The 17,971-nt window shown below is 44.3% G+C and overlaps 1 protein-coding gene across 2 annotated transcripts in view; it reads left to right on the forward strand.

Annotated features, from left to right (window-relative positions):
• The window catches only part of LOC107217132 (transmembrane protein 8B-like), a 557,855-nt gene that overhangs the window by 91,885 nt on the left and 447,999 nt on the right, over positions 1–17,971 (forward strand). The window lies entirely within an intron of this gene.

Below are 17,971 nucleotides of genomic sequence, written 5' to 3' on the forward strand. Positions count from 1 at the left end.
AGCCATCGTTTACTTCGCCGTTGAGATCTTCCAAGACGTAGACTATCGGTGAACGTGCAAGCACTCGTCGGATCTTGAATAATTCTTCGTTCCAATTGCCACGTAACCTTTTTAAAATGTCCCCTTGGTTTTAGTAATTCGTACAAAACCATTCTTATGAAATCTCGATTTGCCATTTGGCCGCGGAGGATAACGCTTTCGCATGTGAGCACGTGCTGTAGCAGCATTGCGAAGCGTCACTTCCGACGGCGCCATGCCGATGCTCCAGTGGACTGTATTGTTGTAGGCTTGCACGACTTGTGGCAAAACATCGACGTAGCGTCGCGTCTTTTTATGCGTGAAGTAACGCCACAGGCGTTCTTTGAGTGTACGGTTGAATCGTTCTACGATAGCTGCTTTCACGTCAGGATTACGGGTAACACGATATCGTATTTCATTGTCGCGAAGTATCTTCTGCAAAGCACTCCCGACAAATTCTTTACCTTTGTCCGTTTGCAGTAGGTCGGGTCTGCGCGGCGTAGTGCGTAACACTTGCTCGAAACCTTCAGCAACGGTTGCGGCTGTCTTTCGTTTCAGCGGGACCACCCATGCGTACTTGCTCAATACGTCGATGACCACCAGGAGATAGCGAAAACCGTTGTTGCGGCCTTTCATGGAACTCAGGTCAGCCAGGTCAGCTTTCTATACGCCGTCTATGTTGGAAACGCTGTACCTTGCTCTCGGAAATTTCCTGTATACGGGCTTGTGTAACATGTAGGCATCCTGAGCTGCTGGCCATTTTCTCACCGAATCGCGAGAGTTGTTTTCACGTGCAACGTCTTCCAGAATTCGTGCTCCCGCGTAACCGGCAGTATGCGAGGGGTCGTAATACGTTTCTTCAAGAAGAGTCGTCATTTTTCTTCCGCCGAAGTGTTTTCCAACCGGATTTTTTCCCGGTGAAGCGTTTGCGTAAAGCGTATCCTACGTCGTGAGAACGGCTGGTTACGGATGTAATGTTTGCGCCGCTTCGTCGCTTCGTCGGGGAACTACTGGCGTGTGACAATAGTTGTTGCGATGTGACCGTCAGTAGTCTCGTAGCGTCGAATGTGCGTATGTCTTTCCAAAGCGTATCCTATTTTTGGGGTACATTGATCGTCTGAAGAAACCGTGCAAACTGACTAGCCCCTGTAAGAGTAAAAGTCTTCCTAGATCACGAGGCATGATTGACCAGGTCGACGATGTTTGCGCCGGGAACTGTAACGCCGTCTAACGAGACGGTTCCTGCAGCATCCCACGAAAATCGTTCCGGTACGCTGCCAAGTTCGCGCATCAGCATTTCGGCCTTTGCACGATACTTCTTTGGTACCGCTGACACGACTTTCTTTGCGTGCGCTTGAACGTTGCAAGGACTCGCAGCTACGGTGGGAGAAATCATTGATTTTTGGCTGTGTTTCCGTCTTCTTCTCCTTTTCCTCGAGAACGTCCAATTTCATGGGTTTGCGTGTGTCGTTTGCAAAAAACAAATGTCGTTGAAGTACCTGCTGATAGAGTTTGCATTTTTCTGCATCGTCTTTTCTCGGTTGGTTCAAGACGTCCTTCATCTCGTTGACGAGTTTTGAAGCGGGATCGGTGTATGTGGGAGTTGTATTTCCACATGAAACGCCAATTCTCCGGAGTGGATTGCCTCAGGACGAGAAGTAGATAAGCGTGTGGCGCTGCGGTAGCATCGTGATAGGCCTCTTGAAGAAATCTCGGACCTTCGGGATACACCTGTCTGGCAAGATGTTGAATTTGGGCAGGATTCCGTGAATTTTTGAAGAAGACTATGTAATTTGCGTTGAGGGAAATATTTCGCTGACCGCGGCCCTTGTGAAAGACGTTTTGTGTTATATAGAAAACGCTGAGGTTCTTATGATGACAGACCTTGGTAAAAACATCAACGACGACGTTGTTTGAAGCCTCTCCATCAGATCGTCGATTACCAAAAGTTTCGGTTTTTTGTCACCCTCGTAATCGACGTGTTGCGGCAACCCCTCACGGTAGTCTATACTCTTGTCCCCGTCGTACAACGGCTGCCATTCATCAAAGTACCATATCACATGACTAAATTTTGTGTCGCACATTGACGTTCCATGACGCAGAAAGTTCCTGATGAAATTTGATTTACCGCATCCTCATGGTCCGGCTGCAATAGCTGAAAATGGATGTTTTCAACGTGTGTCCGTCATAGATGAAAAGGAATCTTGAACCAAGTGAGCCGTGTGAACCGGGTAAGAAGAAGAAGAAGAAGAAGAAGAAGAATCCAGGGATGATGCGGGATCTATAAAAAATTGAAACAATTGAAAACACGTTCTTTTACTACGTTAGCTTGCTCGCGGCGGCGGCGGCACTCCCTTCGTGCGCTGACCATAAGCATATTCAAGCGCACACGGAAGCGTAACCGCGCAGGTACAAGCTCATTGGCGCGAGCGCGGTCAAGCTGATTGAGCGTGAGGCGGGTACGCCATGAGCTTATTCCTACGCGTGCGTGCAGTGATATCAGCTTGAAAACAGTGCGCCCCGCCGCGGATGACGAGATGAACTTTTACGAGCAATGCGAGATTTTTTCGCAATTTTTCATGCGTAGGGTTTAAGCGTGGTACTAACCCTTATACAGTTTGGTGGGACACATACAAGAAAGTATCTGATGGGTTGGCCTGGTATCTCGCCGGTTGGAATAACAGACGGCTGGGGTAAGAATCCTTTCGGTGTCCTCTGTCTGTCTGTCTATTTGTATGTCTGTCTGTCTGTCTGTCTCTCAAACGCGCGCTAGACAGATGCTGATCGAGCTTCTCAAGAAACGAGAAAAGCTTTAGCCGAGCCTGGGCAGTGGTGTACGAGGCAATCACGACGTTTTCCAACGCTGACGGTTCAATGCTGTGTTGAGCGTGTGACCAACGCACGTACAACACATCGTCGTTAATGGACAGCTAACCGGACACTTCGACTTCAGGGTTGGTCAAAAGCTCGAGCAGTTGCTGACGCGTCTTTATAACCTCTGTTTTTCCCAGATTTTCGGGTTGCCCGAACTTACCCCAAAACGAATTTAGACATAATTTAGAAACTGATCGCCTGCCGGGATTCTTAGCAATACGGTCGCGATCTAGCCGTATACCCTCGACCCGCTCGTACTCATTAAGGTAGCGCATTCGAGCCGGCTCGTCCTCGAATTCAGCAGGCCAGCCGCTTGCTTCTTGCTTAATCTTGAGGAAGGTGTCGATATAGCCGGCGAAATGCCCACCTTGACGAGTAGTCGGGTCGAACGATGTCACCGTATACGACCAGATCTCGCGTATGCTCTTGATCTTGTATCCCATTTCTACGGCTTTTTTTAATTCAAGCGACACCCACATGCCCTCGAATCCTCGCGCAGCCTCGTCATCATGTCTACACTCGTCCTGATTCAAACTCTAACATCATGAGCGGCACAAGGCAAACATGAGTTTGTCATGCATGCGCACCAGCAAAACAGGATGATAAAGATTGCGAGGCGGTAAAACTCGGCACTTGATGAGCCCCTCAACTCGCGTGATGTCGCAACCGCTCGACCCTGTCAAGAGCTTACACTCCTCTCCAACGTAGACCGTCGGGTGGCCAACAGGGAACCTTTCATTCTTACAGATGAACGGATACAACGAGCAAACATCGACGTATCGTATTTCCTCGTACGCGTTGCCCGTTGCATCTGTTTTCACTTCGTAGTATCGGGAAGCGTTCCCCGTTTGACCACCGTAAAACGCATTGCGCGGGTTGAGCGCTTCGCTCGTGGCAGTGCCAGCGGTTAGCGGATGTGTCGCCACGTACTCCCTCATCTCTTCGTTCTCCCTCAAGCACTGATCAAACACGCATTCCCACTGTTCCGTCACACGGTAATCCAGTTCGCGCGTACGGCCGGTCTTTGCACAAGTTTCCTTGTAACGCCTATCCAACGTCTCGCCGTTGACGCTACGGCTATCGCGGTTGATTCGTAAACATTTGCGACAGCCGTGCCAGAAACATCCATGAAACTCGTAGACGTGTCGCGTATCGTCACCCGCGACATGGTATCCGTCCACCTTGCGGCCCGTCTCCGGAAACCGAAACTCACGTCCGTTTCCGGCATGTCTGATGTCAATACCCAGCTCGCGCTCTATCACGACCAATCATTCCAGAGCCTCACAAGACTGGGCATCGGCAAGACGATAGCTGCCCGGTGGCAGGATACCGATTCGCTCATGTTGTAAAAAATTTTTACGGAACAGCACCGAACAATAGAGGCAATTGTCGTGCTCTCGGTAAAGGGACACGCTCTGCCGCACTCCAGAAATATGTCTCTGAATTCTAGGCACGCACGTCGCAGAATATCCACGTCCAGCCGACAGTACGACAACAATTCTGCGTCAAAGTCGAACACATGGTCGTTCGCTACAGCCTCGTAGTACCATGAGTAAAACTCTGCTCGTGCATCGCTACTCATGGTATCCGGAGAGTAAAACTTCGCTCCGGGGAGCGGTCCCACGTAACCCACGTTTTCAGGAGTAATGAAAAGGTTGGAGAATACACCTTTCACGGAAGTAGTCGGTAGTCCAAAAGCCTTCGGTAGCGCCAATAATGCCATAGGCATATATGCCGAGGAATCCAGAAATTGGGTGTGACCCGTTTCGAGCATAACGATCTTACTGCCGCTTAGGATGACCTGCGGCGGATTTACAACCCGCTCAACCATATGCTGCAGTATGAATTGTGCGTCAAAACCTTCTGCATTGTGCGCAATGCATACGATGCGTGCAAAGTCCTGAACGGGCCGAGTAGCAAAGTCTACCAACTCCTTCACCGTTTCCCTCCTGAAAACGAACTCACGTACGAGCCCGCAAGCGAAACAGCCGTTCGATATATCGGGATCGTGGATACATTGCGTACACACTTGTTGCGCTATGCACATGTATGTTTGTCGTCGCGTCAACGTCTACCGTCTCGCATTGCTGCGTTTCGAAATCATAAAAAATGAAGATATAACGTTTCGGTCTTGTCGCGTCTTTCAGTGGCGTCATGAGGCAGTAGTGATTGCACGGTCTGTTGCAACGGCACGTGACGCAAAAACAAGTTTCACAAATGCGTGTCCTCCGCGAAAGATTTACGAATCGCTCGCAATTCCGGCATACACGCAGCGATGCACAAACGGAGCGATGCGGACTGAAGGAGCCGATTCTGCAGTGATACTCCAGACAACCGTTACCGCGGAACACGCGTCTGCAATCGGTACACTCGATTTCGCGAGACTCGCTGTTGCACGGTGGCGATGCGAATCACTTTAGGCACTTTACAGAACATCGGTGTTCGTACCCGTTGTTAAATTTCATATTGCAGGGTTGACAGAAAAAGGCCCCTGCTGCCGCCGCGGTTAAATTTACAATTGGACAATAATGCTGTTCTTCGGGATAGTACAGCAGATTCAATCGGTGCCTGACATCGCCTGTTCCGTCTGCTCTCACCACAGCAGTTCCGTCGTAAAATGCCGCTTCGCCGGTACCTAGCCTCCCCAACTCGTACACTGTGATGAGCAACCCCTCGCGTGCCAGATAGTTCTGGAACTGTGCGATTTCATGCACTGTGCACCCCGTTTAGTCTGGTCGAGAAGTGAGTTCACTGAGAAAAATCGTTGGAATGGTTTTAAAAATTTGGTGATTGGTGCATTGGATTCAGAATTTAAAATGATGAAACCGGTATTTTTTAATTAATCCGCCATTAAAAATTTCAATAGTTATAAACAAAAAACGAAAAGAAAAAAAGGGAGTCTCCGTTTTATAGCTATAATTTCGAAAATATAAAAGATAAATGAATTTTGAAAAAAGATTCTAAAAGAGGAGGAAATTTCCGATGGAAAAGTCCGTACTCCCGGAATTCTAGCTTTATTATTTATAATTTTAATTTAACGTTGAAAATAGGGCTCCGCGCGGCCGTTTCGGTGCCTAGGCGTCACCGCCTAGCGAAGCATGCAACACGAAACAATTTTTTTGTAACATTCAATATTAATTTAAAAATTTGAATGAATTATAGTGTTATCTAGACACTTGAAGGAATGTAGTATTAGCAAAAAAAAATTTTTAACTCGATTTTCGTTTAAGTTATTTCATTGTTAATTAACTCATTTTTCGTAGACTTGACTTTTCATAAAATCACTTGTAAAAGTTTAAAAAATGGGTCTATAAATTTTTTTTCTCTTGTGAGCTCTTCTCATATAAATAATAAACAAGATTCAGTGGTAAAAGTTTATAAAAGTTTTTTCATTTGTTTATAATGATTTTTCAAAGTTATCAAAAATGGAAAAATCCGGCTAATGTTATGAAAAAAATTTTTTTTCATAAATCTTGAATTTTGGTTGTTTTGAAATTGATATGTTGCGTTTATTAGCTTGGCTGAAAATTTTTTAACGTGTATTGTTTAAAAATTTATTATACACAAATAGACAAGTTAAATATATTTGAAAAATTTTTTTTGGTCATTTTATTGTCTTAGTGAATTAATGATTTTAAAAAAAAAAATATTTTCTTAAAAAAATTATTTAATTGTTTATAACTGTTTTTTTCATTTATCCACCATTTAAATTATTTATTAAGAAATAATTTTTATTCTAAAAATCATCATTTACAATTGTTAATATAATAATGAAAAAAATTTTTTTTTCTATTTGAATTTTCATTGTTTATTTTATAAACAATTTGTTATAAACAAATTTATATTTTCATTTTATTTTTTTTTCGTTGCTTTAAAAAATTACAAATACATCCATGTGCATCAGAGTTGTAAAAAAAATTTTTCTCTATTTGTTATTGAATTTTAAAATACTTTACACCAAAAAATTTTTTTTATAACTCTGATGCACATGGCTGTATTAATTTTTTAAAGCAACGAAAAAAAATAAAATGAAAATATAAATTTGTTTATAACAAATTGTTTATAAAATAAACAATGAAAATTCAAATAGAAAAAAAAATTTTTTTCGTAATTATATTAACAATTGTAAATGATGATTTATAGAATAAAAATTATTTCTTAATAAATAAATTAAATGGTGGATAAATGAGAAAAACAGTTATAAACAATTAAATAATTTTTTTAGGAAAAAATTTTTTTTTTAAAAATCATTATTTCACTAAGACAATAAAATGACCAAAAAAAATTTTTCAAAAATATTCAACTTGTCTATTTGTTTATAATAAATTTTTAAACAATACACGTTAAAAAATTTTCAGCCAAGCTAATAAACGCAACATATCAATTTCAAAACAACTAAAATTCAAGATTTATGAAGAAAAATTTTTTTCATAACATTAGCCGGATTTTTCCATTTTTGATAACTTTGAAAAATCATTATAAACAAATGAAAAAACTGTTATAAACTTTTACCACTGAATCTTGTTTATTATTTATATGAAAAGAGCTCACAAGAGAAAAAAAATTTATAGACCCATTTTTTAAACTTTTACAAGTGATTTTATGAAAAGTCAAGTCTCCGAAAAATGAGTTAATTATCAATGAAATAACTTAAACGAAAATCGAGTTAAAAATTTTTTTTTGGTAAGACTACATTCCTTCAAGTGAAACGGTGAAACCGTGAAACAGTTACCCAGTGAATCAGCCCCGTCTTCGGATGCCTGACTTGACTTCATCTCGCTCGGAGCTTCACTCTCCCGCTCCGATTGTCTGCCCACGTTTCCAGAGTAAGCACCCTCTGTCTCGTCGTTATCAGTATCGTCGTCGAATTCGAATGTCACGTTCAAAGCTGTCTGTGTCTCGTCATCGTCATCGGCATCTTCATTGTCATCGTCGGACTCAAATGCCACGTCAGAATCGTAACTCGGAGCCCTCCGGACCCTACCCCCCTCCGATCTGTACGCCCGAAGTACTGGTGCCCTCATTTATGCGAAACGGACCAGCAGTTTGCATAAGGCCCTCTGTTGTATATATAAAACAAAAATAAGACTAAACTCCTTGGTAAAGCGTCGTCCAACCGCAAGTATAGTCCAATTTCACGGTTTTACTAGAAATGCACACCCTAGAGTACCCGCGTGATTAGTTCCCCTAAAAAATATCGTCATCCATCGCCGGCGGCGTATAACTTATCTGAGTGAATATCCCGCTCTCGGGCGTCTGCTGTCACGAGAATATTATCGCCTCATCCATTGACAATATAGACTAATTGTCTCCTTCTTCTTCTTCTGCTACCACTGGCTCAGGAGCAACGAACGGATCTAATTAGCCACCCCCACCAGAGAAGAAATTGCTCGTGAGATCATATCAGAATACCTGGTCTGCATTTTTGTTTTCAAACTTTTCCTATATACCTTGAATTTCCAACACCCTGACGGACCTGGACGTGAAAACACTAAGGTCGACGCCTGTGATGAATCGATTTCTGCAACGGACACAATAACCTTCAGTACACGCGTGAAAGAAGGCCTTTAGAACTCTTGGAAGACGCTCACGCACAACGTATTCACGCACGGGTACTCTATGGTATACCGCATATCGAACAGACAAATCATCTGGACTTACCGTCACGAGCTCCGACAGAAATCGGCTTCTCGACGGTCCTATCGTTCACCATCGCCTCATCCATCCCTGTCTGTTCCGCAAGCGCCAACTCCTCGCAGGCAACACAGCCCTCGAGAAGTGTTGCCTCGTTCTCGCTGGTGTCGACCATCATGAATTCTTACAAAAGGAAATTTTGATATACCACTCGCGCACAACGTATTCATACACGGCAACTCCCTGCTACGACACAACGAACGGACAATCATCAGGACTTACCGTCACGAGCGATAGAAATCGGTTCCTCGGCGGGCCTCCCCAGCACTACTCTTTGCGACGCAATTACCTCATCGGCGACGTCGACGACCTCGCAAATAGCCGCCTCATTCTGCGCGGAGTCATCCAGTGTCGCGCGGAATTCTAACGGATGGAAAACTTGATCTAAATTTTTCCATATTACATATTTTTTTTTATCTTTTTACCCCCACTCTGAAGATCCGGTAATTCAAACTCCACACAAACGTACACTGTGCACAACACAAGTAACAACTCACCGGTTTGCTCGTTGTATTCAGCCATCAGCGTCCGAACAACGGCGAAGCGGGTGGCACTCCGCTGGCGAATCACACTCGCGGCTGCACTAAGACACACGTAACCCTGCAATGCACCGGTGCTGTGGAAGTGCGCCAGGGCCCGTGCCCCGCAGACTGCCAGAAGCTGCCGCAAATGCTGAAGCAATTCCGCACGTTGTGACGTTGCACCTAGAGTGCAAGTCACAAAAAACCCCAAACCCGCGGGGAAGAGCCGAACGGGTGAGCCCTGTCCCGTCGGGAAAGACCCGAACATCACCGAAGCCCCCCCGACGCTCGGCAGAGCCGAGCGCCAGATTCAGTACGAGCACGGCCGTAGCAGCAGCCACACCGGCGTAGACGAAACCCAAGAGCGAAAGCGAGAGAGAGAGAGAGAAAGAAAGAGAGAGAGTCACCGACACACACACACACACACACCGAACACCCAGCTACCCTCCACCGCACCTCAAGACCTCCACACACACACGTCGACGTAACCAGGTTAGCCTGCCTTCTATCGCCGATCTGCTCCTCCCCTCGCAATACCAACCCTGTCTACCACACACTCCCCGTCACTCTACACCACCCTCCCCTCGCCATATCAACCCTTCCGACCCCACATTCCCCGTCACCTCCCACTCTCCTTCTCCCCCCCCCCTGCGCGCGTATCTGTAAGTTAGTATTAAGCAACGCTAAGGGCTGAGGCGTGATCAGCCACCGCTTACGTCTACAACCCTTTTGTAAATCTTAATTTAAGTCGAGCCCTGGTGCAAAAGAAAAAAAATACACACACTAAGTTTTACCGATCATATCCGCCCCGTCTCTAATTGTCTTCCCCACCCATATTATTCGTGCGGACTCAAAATCCGTCACAAATTGGCGCCCAACGTAAATTACCCACATTTTTACCCCAAATCCAAACAATTAAGAGACAAAACACAGGAATAAACGCTAACAAAGTACACATAGACTCACGAAACAAAACTACACAGTCACGAAAATTCAAATAAAGACAGTTGAACACACACACTACCAAACACGATACACACAATGGCAGACCAAGGACACAGGGAACCGCAAGGCCTAGCGCGCGAACACATGGACATACACACACCCAAACGCAACCAAAACAACTCGACACAGAGCGAGCCGCGCGCGACACGAGATCAACAAACACCGACCCAACGGCAGGAAATAAATAGACGATGCACGATAAATTCACCAAACACAATAAATATAATCGATGCAGCTATCATAGAGAATACACACAATTTACACAGTACACAAATTCAACACCAAGAAAGCCCAGAACCAACAAATCCCACACAAACATACAATACAATCCCAACACCTACACACACGCAAACTAACACGGTAACCACCAATCAAACGAACCGACACTTCACAGGAACAGACACATTTTTAGCCACCAACACACGTAACACACGACTTATACAAAACCTAATAGACCTCGGAGCATCACCAAGCGACAGAAACGTATACGAAGATCCACACATATACAGCACACAGTCAATACATCCCACAAACACAAACCACACATCAAACCCAAACAGTACATACTGGAATCAGCCAGCAATGGCAATGAAAACAATACAAACATGGAACATAAAATACTCAGGAGACACAAACGAAGACATAGACGAATTTTTACAAAATCTCCGCGACTACCAAACGGGTTATGAAATACACGATACACAATTAATCAACAACCTCAGCCCGATACTCGAAGGTGACGCAAAAAACTGGTACAGATTAAACAGAGGCAAATGGCGAACACTGGAAGAATTCGAGAGAGATATTACACATGCATTTCAAGACATACAACATAGGGACAGACTGGAACAAAAAATCAGAAACTACGTACAAGGACCAACACAAAAAATCACACAATTCCTAATACAATTTAGAACACTACTATCACAACTAAAACCACCATACCACCCACGAACACAATTAGACCTGGCATACAGAAACATGAAAATAGAATACAAGGCATACATAAAACCATACGATTTCGCGAACTTCGACCAACTGGAAATGGCCGCAAAAGAATGGGAAGCAAATATCGAATGGGAAAACACGAGACAAACAATATTAAACAACTACACACAACCGCGAGAAACCTACACACACCAAACACACCACACACAATACATCCCATACAAGTACACACAAACACAACCCCGCCCAGCAATACTCCCAACACCAAATATACCACCGGCACTCACATACAACATACGACGAAACCAAACAAACCAAAACACACAACAGACTCGATACCCCGCAATCACGTATAACTCACCACACTACACTCAGCAACAAACGCAAACGAACCCAAACACAGGCACAACACCACGCAGATGCTTTAACTGCAACCAACCCGGACACTTCAGATGGCAATGCACACAAACACAGAACCAGGGAAACGAGTAAGGGTTGACCCAGCAAGGGTGGAGGGCAACCCCACAAACAACACAAACACACCCGAAACAGTAGCACCTACGACAGACAACAACATAACGGAAAGTAGATTCCACATCAGAATCGAAATACACGGTCACGAATTTAACGCACTAATAGACACAGGCGCAACACACTCATACCTAGGCGCAGAAGTAATACAAATACTACACAACACAGACACACAAATAAACAACACACCCGACAGAACAGCTACAATGGGAAACGGAACACAGGTGACGATAGAAGGAGCAGTAACACTCCCAATACGCCTCGGCAACATAACAAAAGAAATTAAGTTCGGATTAATATCAAACTTAGGCTCGCAATGTATCATTGGTAACAGCGACTTAATAAGATTTGGAATATTAATAAATTATGGAAAAAACACATGGTCACTGATAGACGACCCACAGACACACTACCACATGCAAACTGGACCACAAGAACTACCAACACCACTCAAAGAATACACACAAATACATCAAACACGAGAATCACGACACCAATCAACACAAACACACACAAAACAAGCAAAAGCAGCAGAAAAATTAGAAGCAACGAAACAACAAACAAACCCGAAAACAACAGAAAGACATGAAAACACAAAAAAAAAAACAACCATAAAACAAAAACCACTAACACCAACACTACCCAACACAAAGACACCACCGGAAAACACCCCCCAAAAAGACAACCCACAGAACACACAAATCACAAATCAAAAAATCATACCCACAAACGCACAAACAACAGACGACACACAAACCGACAAAGAAACCGAACCACAGATATGCGCAGGAATACAAGAACTCACACAATCACAACACACACAACTACAGACGATAATACAGCAGAAAACCTCAACACTACCAGGCCAACTCGGGCTAACACACCTAATTAAACACAAAATAGACACACAAGGACACGCACCCATAAAACAAAGATACTATATGGTATCACCAAAAATTAGAGAAGCCATCCACACAGAAATACACAAAATGCTGAGAGAAGACGTGATAGAACCATCAGAAAGCGAATGGTCGAGCCCAATTGTCATGATAAGAAAACCAAATAACACATATCGCTTCTGCCTAGACTTTAGGAAGGTTAACTCAGTATCAAAAAAAGACGCATACCCACTACCATACATGACAGCAATATTAGACAAACTACGGACAGCACAGTACATATCAAAAATCGACTTAAGCCAAGCATACTTCCAAATACCACTCGACAAAGACAGCAAACACATAACAGCCTTTACAGTCCCGGGAATGGGCTTATTTCAATTTAAAAGAATGCCATACGGACTGACAGGCGCACCAGCGACATTCCAAAGACTACTAGACAGACTCATAGGCCCAGAATGCGAACCATATGCATTCGCATACCTAGACGACATAATAATAGTAACACAAACATTCGACGAACACTTACAAAGACTAGAGCAAATACTAAAAAGAATTACAGACGCAGGACTGACAATAAACCCAGAGAAGTGCGAGTTCGGATGCGCACAAGTAAAATATCTCGGATACATAGTAGACAGACACGGACTACACGTAGACCCCGACAAAACACAACCCATAGAAAACTACCCAAGCCCAAAAACAATAAAACAATTACGGAGACTAATTGGGATGGCATCATGGTACAGACGCTTCATACCTAACTTCGCACACATTACAGAACCACTAACACGACTACTGAAAAAAGACCAGAAATGGCACTGGGGGGAAGAACAAGAAAACGCAATGAACACAATCAAACACGCACTCACATCACCACCCACACTCGCATGCCCAGACTACACACAAACATTCACACTACAAACAGACGCTAGCGGAACAGGGATAGGTGCCGTACTAACACAATCTCTCGATGACGAAGAGCATGTCATAGCCTACGCTAGCCGTGCACTAAGCGAGGCAGAACGTAAATACTCAACAACTGAGAGAGAGTGTTTGGCGGTACTCTGGTCCATCAAAAAATTCAGACCCTACGTGGAAGGTTACCACTTCAAAGTCATTACAGATCACCACGCACTGAAGTGGCTTAGACAATTAAAAAACCCCACAGGCCGACTTGCACGATGGGCACTAGAACTATTAGAATACGACTTTGACATTACACACAGAAAAGGTACAATGCACGACGTGCCAGACGCACTTTCAAGACGACACGAAGACGAAGAACACATAGATACAATAGAAGACACGACAGATAAGTGGTACACATACAAAAAAACACAAGTACAAACACGCCCAGAGAAAAACGAGTCGTGGCGAATCAGAAACAATCAACTATACTTCCACCGCCCTAACCCCCTACACTCAAACCTCCTACCAGACACAAACCCATGGAAACTAGTCATACCCAAAGACAAAATAACACACATACTACACGAAAACCACGACGTAACACAAGCAGGACACTTAGGGATCGAAAAAACATACCAACGAGTAGCAAAAACATATTATTGGCCAGGGATGTACAGAGACACAGTAAACTACATAAAAAAATGTGACACATGCCAAAGAACAAAAACAATACAAGCGCGACCGGCAGGACTAATGGGCATGAGAATTATCGAAGAACCATGGACAGTAGTAGCCTCCGACATCATGGGCCCACTCCCACGATCAAAAAAAGGAAACCAATACATCATAGTGTTCGAAGACCTATACACTAAATGGGTGGAAATCATACCGACACGCAAAGCAAACGCCAAAACAGTAGAACAGACATTCCACTCACACGTAATATCACGATGGGGTACACCACGCATACTACTGACAGACAACGGCACACCATACATAAACAAACTCATACGCGAACTGACACAAAAATTCAACATAAGACACGCAACAATCCCCCCATACCACGCACAAGCCAACCCCGTAGAGCGAGTCAACAGAACCGCTAAAACAATGATCCAAGCCTACGTAAACAACGACCACACAGAATGGGACATACACTTACAAGACTTACAATTTGCAATCAATACATGTACACACACATCAACTAAACACACACCAGCCTTTTTAAACCTAGGAAGGGAATTAAATCCCACACAATGTCTAAGAAATCAGTTAGAGAACCACGACGAAGTAGAATTACAAGACACAGACAGATGGACAGACCACTTGAGACGACTACAAATACTTAGAGACGAAGTACAGAGGCACTTGATAGAAGCAAACGAAAAACAAGCACACTACTACAACCTACGAAGACGAGACATTCAATTCAAGGAGGGAGACAGAGTACTAAAAAAGAACCACACACTCTCATCCGGACCAGAACGAACGACAGCTAAGTTAAATAAAAAATTCATAGGCCCATACATAATCACTAGAAAAGTCTCACCCACAATATACGAATTAACAACAGAGAGCGGTAGAAATATAGGAAAATGTCATATAGAAGACCTAAAATTATATACATAATCAAATAACACACCCCGAAAATAAACTAACATGTGTATTCACTCCACAGAAACACAACATGGAAAATCAGCAAACAAAAATACCGGCCCTGATGACCCTGCGACTGACGAGACCGACGACAACGACGACACAAACAAAAAAAAAAAAAACACCACTATTACAAACACCAGGACAGGCCCACACAAATACGGACGCGACGGCACACACCAGACGGAGACTCGACGAACCCTACTACCGACACCCCCCACATACAGAAAGGTAATACAGACCACCACGACGACAACACACTTAACAACCACTGCACCCACAGCCACACAGAGACACTCACAAACACACACAACGGTGACCACACACACAAGTACACCCTCCGGACCAAGGCAATGACCAATGGCAAAACCAAAAATTCAAGTACAAAATAATATAAGAATAGAATAAGTTTATATAAGAGGAAAAAAAAAAAAAAAAAAAAAAAAAAAAAAAAAAAAAAAAAAAAAAAACATGATTCTGATTAAGACACACGAGACTAAGTAGAATAAGTAGATATAAGACGACCTACAACCCACACCAAACACACACCCCGCAAATACAACCCAACCTCCATCCCTTAACCCCGACAGATCGGAGCAGACAACACAGAAACAACAAAAATAACAAAAGGAGAATACACAGACGAAAGGACCACAAAATCCGTCACCGAAACCGGCTCACCCTATAGGCCTCGCCCCGCGTGGGGAGGGGGGAGTTGTGACGTTGCACCTAGAGTGCAAGTCACAACAAACCCCAAACCCGCGGGGAAGAGCCGAACGGGTGAGCCCTGTCCCGTCGGGAAAGACCCGAACATCACCGAAGCCCCCCCGACGCTCGGCAGAGCCGAGCGCCAGATTCAGTACGAGCACGGCCGTAGCAGCAGCCACACCGGCGTAGACGAAACCCAAGAGCGAAAGCGAGAGAGAGAGAGAGAAAGAAAGAGAGAGAGTCACCGACACACACACACACACACACCGAACACCCAGCTACCCTCCACCGCACCTCAAGACCTCCACACACACACGTCGACGTAACCAGGTTAGCCTGCCTTCTATCGCCGATCTGCTCCTCCCCTCGCAATACCAACCCTGTCTACCACACACTCCCCGTCACTCTACACCACCCTCCCCTCGCCATATCAACCCTTCCGACCCCACATTCCCCGTCACCTCCCACTCTCCTTCTCCCCCCCCCCTGCGCGCGTATCTGTAAGTTAGTATTAAGCAACGCTAAGGGCTGAGGCGTGATCAGCCACCGCTTACGTCTACAACCCTTTTGTAAATCTTAATTTAAGTCGAGCCCTGGTGCAAAAGAAAAAAAATACACACACTAAGTTTTACCGATCATATCCGCCCCGTCTCTAATTGTCTTCCCCACCCATATTATTCGTGCGGACTCAAAATCCGTCACAACGTATTATGCGGAACAACAGCTCCCGACGGAAAACAGGACACACACGCACAAGAGCCACGTTGACCCTCCTAGCCTGGCTAGCTGCCTTCATCACAGCGTAACGAAGATCGTTAATCGATTGCATTATTTTTAAAATATGGTAATAATCGAAACAGAGAGAATCGTTGTTTTCAACGACACCGCGATTTTCTAACTGAGAAGATCTCCGGGCCCACAACTATTTATAAGTTTAGCAGCTTGGGCTTTGTTTAGGCCAAATGCTATTACAATACTAGTTACCCCGCCGTTTCTTGAGCTAAGTGTACGAAATTTTACTATGGCCCGTTAGTGTGAACCTTCCGCGATGGTTAGCGGTGAGACGCCCGCAGCCGGGCTGAAAGATAAACCAAAGCCACCCTGACCCACCGCGGAGGCTGTCAACTACGTCTGGCAAAACAAATCTATTAACAGTGATAATCATGGTTTTCTCATAATTAAACAAAGTTGTACGGCTGACGTCATTTATCCTGTTGAAAAACTTGCGTACCCTAAAGCCTACTTTGATTATCGGGCGAACGGGTATTCGTCGAGACATATGAAATTTAGAAACAAAATAGAAAACGACCCGTTGGATTCACTCGCAATTCTTACCTCAAATCGTGGAGCTGATTCGGCGGTTGGTGACGGTTAGAAACAAGTGTACTTGAGAATAATTTTAATATTCTTATCATGCGATGTCTATGTATACCGCCATCGATAAACTGCAACTGTTTGTACCACCCTCAGAATAGGAAACGAGTTATAAACCTAATGCATACTGGACCTATGGAGACTCATCTTGCGACATTAAAATGATACAGCCGATGAGATCACCTTTTGTATTTTTTCGTCCACTGAGGCATAACAATCAACATACCGTAAGGGTGTTCGTCGGAAAAGCGGGGACCAGCCTACTATCTGACGCAAGGCCCAAACATTACGAGTATAACGCGATCCATGCTGTATACACCCACAACTGTTCTCATCATCTTTCTTCTGTTACAATGATTACGTATACGTCCCTCGATAGACTGCAACTGTTTGCACTACCCTCAGAAACGGAAACTAGATATAAACCTAATGCAGAAATCGACATTCAACGGTCTTAAAGCTATACTTGTATGTGTCGACGAACAGTTACGAAGGCTTCAACGTTTAGCCCGTTCAGTAATCGAGTGCAAGAAATCATACGTCGCATACATAGCCGAGAAAGTGAATCTGACGCTCCTCAAGGAACCGAGCCTTCATCGCATCAGACAAATAGCGGAGAAGGAATACGGCGCTGCCCTAGAACACATCGCGTCGTCAGCGAGTCCTACCTTTGCCGAGAATCACCTCAGTATTGTTTTCCATGAAATTACGCGGCTGTTTCCATCATACCTCGCTGCTGAAATCAAGCAGGCCATCGAAACTAAGGACAAACATCCTGCTCCAACAACAAGCAATCAAATAGTAATAAACATGTATGTATTTGCACCTGCG

This window comes from Neodiprion lecontei, chromosome 4 (genome assembly GCF_021901455.1).
Source record: "Neodiprion lecontei isolate iyNeoLeco1 chromosome 4, iyNeoLeco1.1, whole genome shotgun sequence".
NCBI lineage: Eukaryota > Metazoa > Arthropoda > Insecta > Hymenoptera > Diprionidae > Neodiprion > Neodiprion lecontei.